This window comes from Arachis ipaensis, chromosome B10 (assembly GCF_000816755.2).
Source record: "Arachis ipaensis cultivar K30076 chromosome B10, Araip1.1, whole genome shotgun sequence".
Lineage (NCBI taxonomy): Eukaryota > Viridiplantae > Streptophyta > Magnoliopsida > Fabales > Fabaceae > Arachis > Arachis ipaensis.
In genome coordinates, this window is record NC_029794.2 from 103,920,822 (window position 1) to 103,932,334 (window position 11,513).

Below are 11,513 nucleotides of genomic sequence, written 5' to 3' on the forward strand. Positions count from 1 at the left end.
TGATTGTTGGCAGAAAACAATCAAAGCTGAGCTTGAAGTATTGGAGGAAAGCAAGACCTAGAAACTTACTATTCTACCAAAAGGGAAGCATGCAATCGGATGTAAATGGATTTTTAAAACCAAATATAACTCTAATGGGACTATAGAGAGACAAAAAGCAAGGCTTGTAGCCAAAGGTTTCACTCAAACACAAAGGTATAACTATTTTGATACCTTTAGTGCTGTAATCAAAATGACTATCCTTCGTATATTCTTAGCAATTGTAGCTAGTAGGAATTGGTTTATTCATCAATTAGATGTGACCACTGCCTTTCTTCATGGTGATCTACCTGAAAAAGTCTATATGAAGTTGCCCCCTAGTTTAAATGCACAGCCAGGAATGGTTTGCAAGCTGGAACGATCCTTATATGGCCTTAAGCAAGCAAGTCGCAAGTGAAACTCTAAGTTATGCTCTGTCTTGATTACTTCAGGTTACTCACAATCAAAGGCAGATCATTCCCTTTTCACCAAATCTTTTCCAACAGGTTTCACTTCTATTCTTGTTTATGTCGATGATTTGGTTCTAGCGGGGGATGACATAGAAGAGATCCAACGTGTGAAGATGAAATTCGACACTTTGTTCAAAATCAAAGATTTAGGCAAACTAAAATTTTTCTTGGGCATGGAAGTTGCAAGGAACAAAAGGAAAATAGCTTTATATCAAAAGAAGTATACTCTTGATCTCCTAAAAGAGTATGGATTATTAGATTCAAAACCAGATAGCACGCTTATGAATTATTCAACTCATCTCTCAAAGTCATCAGGAACATTATTAAATGATGCTAAGTCATATAGCAGACTCATTGGAATGTTGATATACCTCACTAATACCAGGCCTAACATAAGCTTTGTTGTTAGCAAGTTAAGTCAATTTCTAGATTGTTCCGGAGATGAGCACTTCAAAGCAGCCTTACATGTATTGAAGTACTTGAAAGGAGCTCCAGAAAAAGGATTACTTTTTTAGTCTGTTTGTGACTTGTCCCTCCATGGTTTCTCAGATTCTGATTGGGGTACATGTCTGAATACCCAAAGATCAGTGTCCGGATATTACTTCTTTCTTGAAAGATCTTTGGTGTCCTAAAAAAGTAAAAAACAGCAAATAGTTGCTCGATTATTTTTGGAGGTAGAGTATTGCGCAATGACTCTTGCAACTTGTGAAGAAATTTGGCTTATGTACATCTTGAATGACTTTAAAATCAAGTTACCAGGCCCTATGATATTATTTTGTGACAACCAATCTGCTAGATATATTGCGGCTAACCTAGTGTTTCATGAAAGAATGAAACACATTGAGATTGATTGTCGAAAAGTTAGAGAAAAAGTTCAAGACGGTTCTTTAAAGCTCATGCTAATTCCATCAAGAGAACAACTTACTGATGTCCTTGCAAAGGCACTTCCACCAGGTCCTTTTGAAGAGATATGTAGTAAGCTTATATAACTTGTACACTCCCAGCTTAAGAGAGGCTATTAATGAATGAATACTACTAGTACTTCCAATACTCTCTGTTTTATTGGGTATTGTGTGACACTAGTAGATCATAGCTGCATAATAGAATATGAAAAGGTAGCTAGTATAATTTTTCTTTTTTTTCCTTTCTTTTTAGCTATATATAGTTGTACTTTTTTATCTCTGTAAAAGTGTGATTTCTCTACTAATACAATAGACACATTTCTCCTTTCTTTAGCTTGCATAACAGAATCTTTATTTTTTCACTAAGAAATCTACAACTCAGAACAGATTTCATCATTACCAGCACACAATATTTTGATTTTTCTATTCTAAATGCAATCCTTCAAATGCTGGTTATATTATGTTGATGAGAAATCCAAAATACTACACTCCGAGATCATTATTTTGCAGCTACCAAAATCAAGCAAACCACGTTGTTTTTTTTTTTGTGATATATGGGTAAAACTATAAATGGAGTTGAATAGGCCCATACGATATATGTGTAAAGTCCATTAATATGGCTGAGTGCATCTGAGATCCTACACCGAAAGAGGGGAAATAATAATAATAAAAAAGCTGCATCTGAGATCCACATAGTATTGGTGTCAACTTCAACAAAATAACAAAATAACAGAGCATCGGTTTCAACTTTTAACTTCTGGCATTAATACATCTTTCGAGCATCTATAATAGCTTTATTCCCATTTTACGTTGCATAGCTCTTTGTTTTACAGGTTTATGGAATAAGTTTTACTCTTACTTATCGAAAAAGGAATAGCTTTGACTGCTAAGTCTAGCATAATGAGTTAATGGGACTTTTTATAAATTATTGGAATTTATCTAACTCTTTAATAGAAACCAAACTGCTGCTTTGTATTATTAATAGGGCTGTAGATTCGTTACCCCTACTTTTAGGTGGGAGTAACATTAGCCAACATAAAAATATTTACAAATAGAACCCCACTCTTTTATTTTTGAAAAATTAATAATTAAGCTTGCCCCTTTGTTTTTGCTATTTACATATTTTTCATTTTCTTTTAATGATTATGTCAAAAGAGATGAGATGTTTGCCTTTGCTATGAGTCTTGCCATGTTCTCGTTCGCAGCTACTACTGTGGCTGCCGCCACTGCCTCCTGCACTCAGCACCGTCGCCACTCCTTCTACTGTCGCCGCACCACACTTTCTGGTCCCTCTGCGTTGTTATGCTTCGTCTCTGCCCCTGCGAACTGCCCAGGTTTCATTTCACTTTATTTTATTTTATTGCTTTTTCTTTGGAAATTTTTGTAAATTTGGATGCTTTTTCGCTGTCTTTGCACCACACTTTTTATTATATTTTATACTTCGGCCCCTTTTTTTTGGTTTTTCATAAAAGAATTGCTATATGTCCTTGAAGCAATCTTAATACATTTTGTGAGATATGAGTCTGAGGGATACATCATGCAAAATTGGTCTTTTTTTATCAATTGAAAGTTAAATCTTGTTTTCTATTGGCTTGTCAATCTAATTGACTAATTATTATTTTGTCATGTGAAGGATTCATTGACTAAACATGTTCCATGAGAATTGAAAATCTTAATCTCTTCTACGCAAAAAACTATCTTAATTAATTTTAGATTCTTTTCATAGCATTTTTCTTTTAGTTTTACACAATAATATACTTCATGTTGTCCTAATATGTAGAGTTGTATTCACTATTAAATGAATAAAACAGGTTGCGATTGTGAGCTCGGAAAACATATTATTCAGCCTCGGTATTGCTAGTTCATCATTTTCTATTAAAAATTAACTATTTTGTTGGAACTACTTATATCTGAAGTATACTTTGAATTTTGTTAGTCATGCTGCTGCAGTTCTAATTTTTCACCCCATTTCTTTGGTTCATTTGTTAATTACAATCCATTAATGTTTGTCTATGACAAGGAAAGGATTTTGTAATGACATCTTCTGAGCCTATACGACTTTTTTGTGTTTCTCAAGTTTATATCGACTAGGTTTTTGATACAACCACATGTATTTCTCTTGTTGGGAATGGTGGTCTGATGCTGATTTTGTGGTCTTGGAAAAAATCTATGGAAGATGCAAAGAACAAGTTAAAAGAGAGTAGCACCTCCAATTTGGAATCTTCAAAATAGATAGAGATTTTTTAGTTTTTTACCGTATCATTTTAACTACTGATGCTGGTTTTGGACTTTAATTTTCTATAAATATCCACCATCAAGCTCATTTGATTCAGTAATCTATTCAACTGTATCTTGCACGTGTGCTGCTTATTTAAGCAACCTATTCAAGTGCCCTCGTATCTAAAAGATCATGTTTCTTATATTTATTGTTAGCATGTTATTTAACTATCAAGAGGTATCATATTTTGTTGGGATGTGAACTGTGTTATGAATGATAAAAAATATAATTTAGGATTTTATTTATGGATTGGCCTTTCTCTAGATGGAGTTGAATTTTTATCTCTCTTCTCTATATAAGTTGAAGAGGGTAAACTCATTAACCTTTTTTCTAGTCCTTGTAGCATTATTCTTGGAAAAAGAACTACATATATACGTGAAATTTATTCATGTACATTTTTCAAAGTTGTTATTGTCCTAGCATGTGGTCAAGACTTATGCTTTCCTTTAGAAGAACGAATATTCTCATAGAAAATTTTGAAGGTATAACTTACTTTGACTATTTACTAGAATTTGTTATGCTATCTTTTTTTTTTCTTTTGTATGTAACTTTGAATTTGGAACTATTACTTTTCGTGGTTTAGAATTGTGTTTCTATGGAATACATCATACGTAGTTGACGTCATTTTCCTTAAGCCAATGTCTGCCTCAGGTGCCCGAATTGATATAAGGCATTTTTTGTTTGTTTAATTCTAAACACAAGCAATATCCATACCTCCTACAAGTAAATTTTCATTTGTCATTGGCTTTTTCTTGGGGCATTATCATCAGCTTGCTTTTATATGCACAGTCAATTAGGATTCTAGTATTGGAAATATAGTGATAGACCTCTTTTTTGGTGTTTTATTTTTTTTACAGCGCTAATGATGCAGTTTTGGGTGAAAATGAAGAAAGACTACATGCTATATAGAGGGAAGGGCACTACCGAAAATTAGTCTAGCTAAATAAATGTCTATGTGAATGCCAATTGTAAGGCCCACATCGGTTGGAGAGGGGAACGAAGCATGCCTTATAAGGGTGTGGATACCTCTCCCTAGCATGACGCATTTTGACGAGTGAGTGTGGGGGGTTTCGGCTATCATCCCTATCGTCAAAGGCAAAACCGTAAGGCCTTGTGTGCCAAAGCGGACAATATCGTGCTAGCGGGTGGTCTGGGCTGTTACAGATGGTATCAGAGCCAGAACCCGGATCGATGTGCCAGCAAGGGCGCTGGACTCCATTAGGGGGGAGGATTGTAAGGCCCACATCGGTTGGAGAGGGGAACGAAGCATGCCTTATAAGGGTGTGGATACCTCTCCCTAGCATGACGCATTTTGACGAGCGAGTGTGGGGGGCTTCGGCTATCATCCCTATCGTCAAAGGCAAACCCGTGAGGCCTTGTGTGCCAAAGCGGATAATATCGTGCTAGCGGGTGGTCTGGGCTGTTACAGATGGTATCAGAGCCAGAACCCGGATCGATGTGCCAGCAAGGGCGCTGGACTCCATTAGGGGGGAGGATTGTAAGGCCCACATCGGTTGGAGAGGGGAACGAAGCATGCCTTATAAGGGTGTGGATACCTCTCCCTAGCATGACGCATTTTGACGAGCGAGTGTGGGGGGCTTCGGCTATCATCCCTATCGTCAAAGGCAAACCCGTGAGGCCTTGTGTGCCAAAGCGGATAATATCGTGCTAGCGGGTGGTCTGGGCTGTTACAGATGGTATCAGAGCCAGAACCCGGATCGATGTGCCAGCAAGGGCGCTGGACTCCATTAGGGGGGAGGATTGTAAGGCCCACATCGGTTGGAGAGGGGAACGAAGCATGCCTTATAAGGGTGTGGATACCTCTCCCTAGCATGACGCATTTTGACGAGCGAGTGTGGGGGGCTTCGGCTATCATCCCTATCGTCAAAGGCAAACCCGTGAGGCCTTGTGTGCCAAAGCGGATAATATCGTGCTAGCGGGTGGTCTGGGCTGTTACAGATGGTATCAGAGCCAGAACCCGGATCGATGTGCCAGCAAGGGCGCTGGACTCCATTAGGGGGGAGGATTGTAAGGCCCACATCGGTTGGAGAGGGGAACGAAGCATGCCTTATAAGGGTGTGGATACCTCTCCCTAGCATGACGCATTTTGACGAGCGAGTGTGGGGGGCTTCGGCTATCATCCCTATCGTCAAAGGCAAACCCGTGAGGCCTTGTGTGCCAAAGCGGATAATATCGTGCTAGCGGGTGGTCTGGGCTGTTACAGATGGTATCAGAGCCAGAACCCGGATCGATGTGCCAGCAAGGGCGCTGGACTCCATTAGGGGGGAGGATTGTAAGGCCCACATCGGTTGGAGAGGGGAACGAAGCATGCCTTATAAGGGTGTGGATACCTCTCCCTAGCATGACGCATTTTGACGAGCGAGTGTGGGGGGCTTCGGCTATCATCCCTATCGTCAAAGGCAAACCCGTGAGGCCTTGTGTGCCAAAGCGGATAATATCGTGCTAGCGGGTGGTCTGGGCTGTTACAGATGGTATCAGAGCCAGAACCCGGATCGATGTGCCAGCAAGGGCGCTGGACTCCATTAGGGGGGAGGATTGTAAGGCCCACATCGGTTGGAGAGGGGAACGAAGCATGCCTTATAAGGGTGTGGATACCTCTCCCTAGCATGACGCATTTTGACGAGCGAGTGTGGGGGGCTTCGGCTATCATCCCTATCGTCAAAGGCAAACCCGTGAGGCCTTGTGTGCCAAAGCGGATAATATCGTGCTAGCGGGTGGTCTGGGCTGTTACAGATGGTATCAGAGCCAGAACCCGGATCGATGTGCCAGCAAGGGCGCTGGACTCCATTAGGGGGGAGGATTGTAAGGCCCACATCGGTTGGAGAGGGGAACGAAGCATGCCTTATAAGGGTGTGGATACCTCTCCCTAGCATGACGCATTTTGACGAGCGAGTGTGGGGGGCTTCGGCTATCATCCCTATCGTCAAAGGCAAACCCGTGAGGCCTTGTGTGCCAAAGCGGATAATATCGTGCTAGCGGGTGGTCTGGGCTGTTACAGATGGTATCAGAGCCAGAACCCGGATCGATGTGCCAGCAAGGGCGCTGGACTCCATTAGGGGGGAGGATTGTAAGGCCCACATCGGTTGGAGAGGGGAACGAAGCATGCCTTATAAGGGTGTGGATACCTCTCCCTAGCATGACGCATTTTGACGAGCGAGTGTGGGGGGCTTCGGCTATCATCCCTATCGTCAAAGGCAAACCCGTGAGGCCTTGTGTGCCAAAGCGGATAATATCGTGCTAGCGGGTGGTCTGGGCTGTTACAGATGGTATCAGAGCCAGAACCCGGATCGATGTGCCAGCAAGGGCGCTGGACTCCATTAGGGGGGAGGATTGTAAGGCCCACATCGGTTGGAGAGGGGAACGAAGCATGCCTTATAAGGGTGTGGATACCTCTCCCTAGCATGACGCATTTTGACGAGCGAGTGTGGGGGGCTTCGGCTATCATCCCTATCGTCAAAGGCAAACCCGTGAGGCCTTGTGTGCCAAAGCGGATAATATCGTGCTAGCGGGTGGTCTGGGCTGTTACAGATGGTATCAGAGCCAGAACCCGGATCGATGTGCCAGCAAGGGCGCTGGACTCCATTAGGGGGGAGGATTGTAAGGCCCACATCGGTTGGAGAGGGGAACGAAGCATGCCTTATAAGGGTGTGGATACCTCTCCCTAGCATGACGCATTTTGACGAGCGAGTGTGGGGGGCTTCGGCTATCATCCCTATCGTCAAAGGCAAACCCGTGAGGCCTTGTGTGCCAAAGCGGATAATATCGTGCTAGCGGGTGGTCTGGGCTGTTACAGATGGTATCAGAGCCAGAACCCGGATCGATGTGCCAGCAAGGGCGCTGGACTCCATTAGGGGGGAGGATTGTAAGGCCCACATCGGTTGGAGAGGGGAACGAAGCATGCCTTATAAGGGTGTGGATACCTCTCCCTAGCATGACGCATTTTGACGAGCGAGTGTGGGGGGCTTCGGCTATCATCCCTATCGTCAAAGGCAAACCCGTGAGGCCTTGTGTGCCAAAGCGGATAATATCGTGCTAGCGGGTGGTCTGGGCTGTTACAGATGGTATCAGAGCCAGAACCCGGATCGATGTGCCAGCAAGGGCGCTGGACTCCATTAGGGGGGAGGATTGTAAGGCCCACATCGGTTGGAGAGGGGAACGAAGCATGCCTTATAAGGGTGTGGATACCTCTCCCTAGCATGACGCATTTTGACGAGCGAGTGTGGGGGGCTTCGGCTATCATCCCTATCGTCAAAGGCAAACCCGTGAGGCCTTGTGTGCCAAAGCGGATAATATCGTGCTAGCGGGTGGTCTGGGCTGTTACAGATGGTATCAGAGCCAGAACCCGGATCGATGTGCCAGCAAGGGCGCTGGACTCCATTAGGGGGGAGGATTGTAAGGCCCACATCGGTTGGAGAGGGGAACGAAGCATGCCTTATAAGGGTGTGGATACCTCTCCCTAGCATGACGCATTTTGACGAGCGAGTGTGGGGGGCTTCGGCTATCATCCCTATCGTCAAAGGCAAAACCGTGAGGCCTTGTGGGCCAAAGCGGACAATATCGTGCTAGCGGGTGGTCTGGGCTGTTACAGATGGTATCAGAGCCAGAACCCGGATCGATGTGCCAGCAAGGGCGCTGGACTCCATTAGGGGGGTGGATTGTAAGGCCCACATCGGTTGGAGAGGGGAACGAAGCATGCCTTATAAGGGTGTGGATACCTCTCCCTAGCATGACGCGTTTTGACGAGTGAGTGTGGGGGGCTTCGGCTATCATCCCTATCGTCAAAGGCAAAACCGTGAGGCCTTGTGTGCCAAAGCGGACAATATCGTGCTAGCGGGTGGTCTGGGCTGTTACACCAAAGATTATCATATATGTTATTAAGTTACTGCATGGTGCATTAGAACCTTCGTTATTTGTAATTTTTTTTAAAGTTGTATTCAGTTAGAACAATAATGAAAGAGTTCCCAAAATGAGTTTTGGTTATTCTTGAAGAAATTGAAGTAAAAAAAATTGAGGTTATTTGAGGTAAAATAGATAAATGGAGTGTTATTTGGGTTGGTTCCTTTTTCTAAAGCTTTTCAAATGCTTTTAATGGCACTCCATGGCTTGAATATTCCAAATAGAGCTACTATCTCATCCTTTAGCTGAAATAGATATGCATTCTTATTTTTTTATGTTTTTAATTTAACCACATTTTAAACTAGTTTTGCTATATTCCAACCTGATTGGGATTTCTAATTCTTGAATTGGAAAGGTTTGTATTATAGAAACACGAGATGTGTCATGGCTTGAGATCGTGAACTAAAATATCGAACAAATCAAAATCACCTTCAACTCGATCCACTAAATAAACTATGCTTATAGATTTTAAAAGGAGATCCAACATTTAGTCACAGTATAGTATTATATAGAATCTCTTAGGACACAAAAAAGACAAACAAATCAAAACAAAATATAGGTTTGTTTTCATGTTTTTAACTTGAAGCAGAAAAAAATGGACAGAGTCAAGACAATCTGAATGATCGCTCTCTTGACATCTGAGGAAAATAACAACCAAATTCGAAAGAGAAGCTCCTGGTGAGAAAGAAATTTAAGTTGGCTTCCAAATGTTCTATCCATCAAGAAATACTTCATTCGTCAATAACAATTGCGATGCTATTATAGGCCTACAGAAAGTAATATAAATAATCAAATTCAATTGTAAACAAACAAATTGGTGCAAAAATAAAAGAGCACTTTGGATGTTTGCCCACCTGAAAATTTAAAACAAGCATGGCTAGGTATAATAGATGCGATATAATGTAATCCAAAGAATGAGTAATAGCAAAGTTCAACCATACCTTGAATTTATATTTGGCGCTTCACTGAATAGTCTGAGCAGTAGGTTATTAACATCTTCTATGCAAAAGTAAAACAAGGATTATGATTATGATGAAAATATGTTTTGCTTTCTTTTTAAATGATAAAATTCATGTTCCGAAAATAAGGGTGGATGCTTCACAGGCCAAATGAAAGCCATAAAATGCATTTCTCAAAAATGCTTACTATCTTATGCCATTGCCCCCTAAAGAGAACAGTTTTGAACAGTTCATCATCAAAAATATTTGTTCATAGATACTTAACTTGACAACCATTTTGTATTTAATATTCACATAAATCGTTTTATGTTTTGGCAAGGATAGAGATATTGTGTTAGGTACAAGTTATACTTGCATAGAATCTCAAATTTACTGTAGAATCCTACAAGAACAAAAGCATCCAAATTCACATAATTTTCATAGAAAGGACAATAAAATAAAATAAAAATGAAACCTTAAAGGAGTAGTTCGCAGGGCCAGAGATGAGGGAGAAGTACTGAGATCGGAGATAGTGGTGACGAAGAGGAACATAGCAGCGACGTCGAAACTCAACGCAGATGAGGCTGGATATGTGGCAACTATTGCAGAATCATTAACTCCATTGAGATATTGAAGAGCTCCAGGAGTGAAGAGGAGCTCCCCGAGAGCCCGCCTGTTAGTTTCAACTTTCTCAACATTGATGCTGGATAGACACTTGTCAATTGTTCCATTTAACTCATCATCAGCAAGAATACACTTTCTAGGGCATGCCAGATTATGCAACATTGGCAAAGAAAAATTGTTAAGAAAAAATTATACATATGATATAGTTTTGTTATATTTGATGCAAAGTTCTGATTCAATCAAAAACAAAGAGAAAATTGCACTTCTTATTCAAATTGTGTTGGTTTGGTTAAATCAAAGGAACAAGTCTGTTTTTTTTTTTTCAGAAAAAGTTTTCCAAGTCAAGTCAGATCTAAAATCTTCACACAATCAGACACCAATTAATAATCACAAATTTGAAGAGAAAATTTCATTGTGTTTATTGCCAATTGCAATACTCAGTTAAGACAATGCATTTTCTTTTTCACCCTTAATCTGCTATTGAAGTGAAGTAGTTGTTTTATTTCTTTTCCACCCTTAAAATAAACATTGCGGTGCAAAGACAGTAGAAAAAACTCCAAATTCACAAAAATTGTCATAGAAAAAGCAATAAAACAAAATAAAGTAAAATGAAACCTGAGTAGTTCGCAGGGGCAGAGACGAAGCACAACAACGCAGAGGGACCGAGAAGTGTGGTGTGGCGGCAGTAGAAGGAGTAGTGGCGGTGCTGAGTGCAGGCAGCAACAGCGATGGTGGTAGTTGCAGAGATGTGACAGGAACATGAACACTAGTGAAAAAGTTCTAGCAGAGATATCACTTTCATCTCTGAAATTATGATTAAAATGAAATCTGAGTAGTTCGTGGGGGCAAAGACAAAACACAACAACGTAAAGGGACCGGAAAGGTGGTGTGGCGGCAGTAGAAGGAGTAGTGGCGGTGCTGAGTGCAGGCAGCGACAACAACGGTGGTAGCTGTAGAAATGTGACAAGAAAACGAACATTAGTGAAAAAACTCTAGCAGAAATATCTCTTTTATTTCTGAAATTATGATTAAAAGAAATGAAAAAAAAGTGTAAAAACCAAAATTAGAGAGACAAAATTCTAATTATTAATTTTTTTAAAAATAAAAAAATAGAGTTCAATTTATAAATATTTGTTGGTGAGTTCACGATACTTCCACATAAAATAAAGAATAAGGAATTTATGACCTATTAATAGTGTTTAACAAAAACGTTTAAAAAGGACCAATATTTTTCTAGGCTAAATTTTTTAGATTAGGATGAATTTTATGTGAAATACGATAATATTTTATTATTAATGTTTTACACTGTTATATTAGTAGTACAAATATCATTAATTTTTTATAATAAAAATATTTAATTATAAAA

The 11,513-nt window shown here is 40.7% G+C and overlaps 1 long non-coding RNA gene across 1 annotated transcript in view; it reads left to right on the forward strand.

The window, feature by feature from the left end:
* LOC107621641 overlaps nucleotides 3,476–11,513 on the forward strand; it is a 12,218-nt gene continuing 4,180 nt past the window's right edge. Inside the window, exons 1-2 of the long non-coding RNA XR_001615871.2 lie at nucleotides 3,476–3,579; nucleotides 4,304–4,308. This is a non-coding gene — a long non-coding RNA (uncharacterized LOC107621641). The remainder of the gene's footprint in view (nucleotides 3,580–4,303; nucleotides 4,309–11,513) is intronic.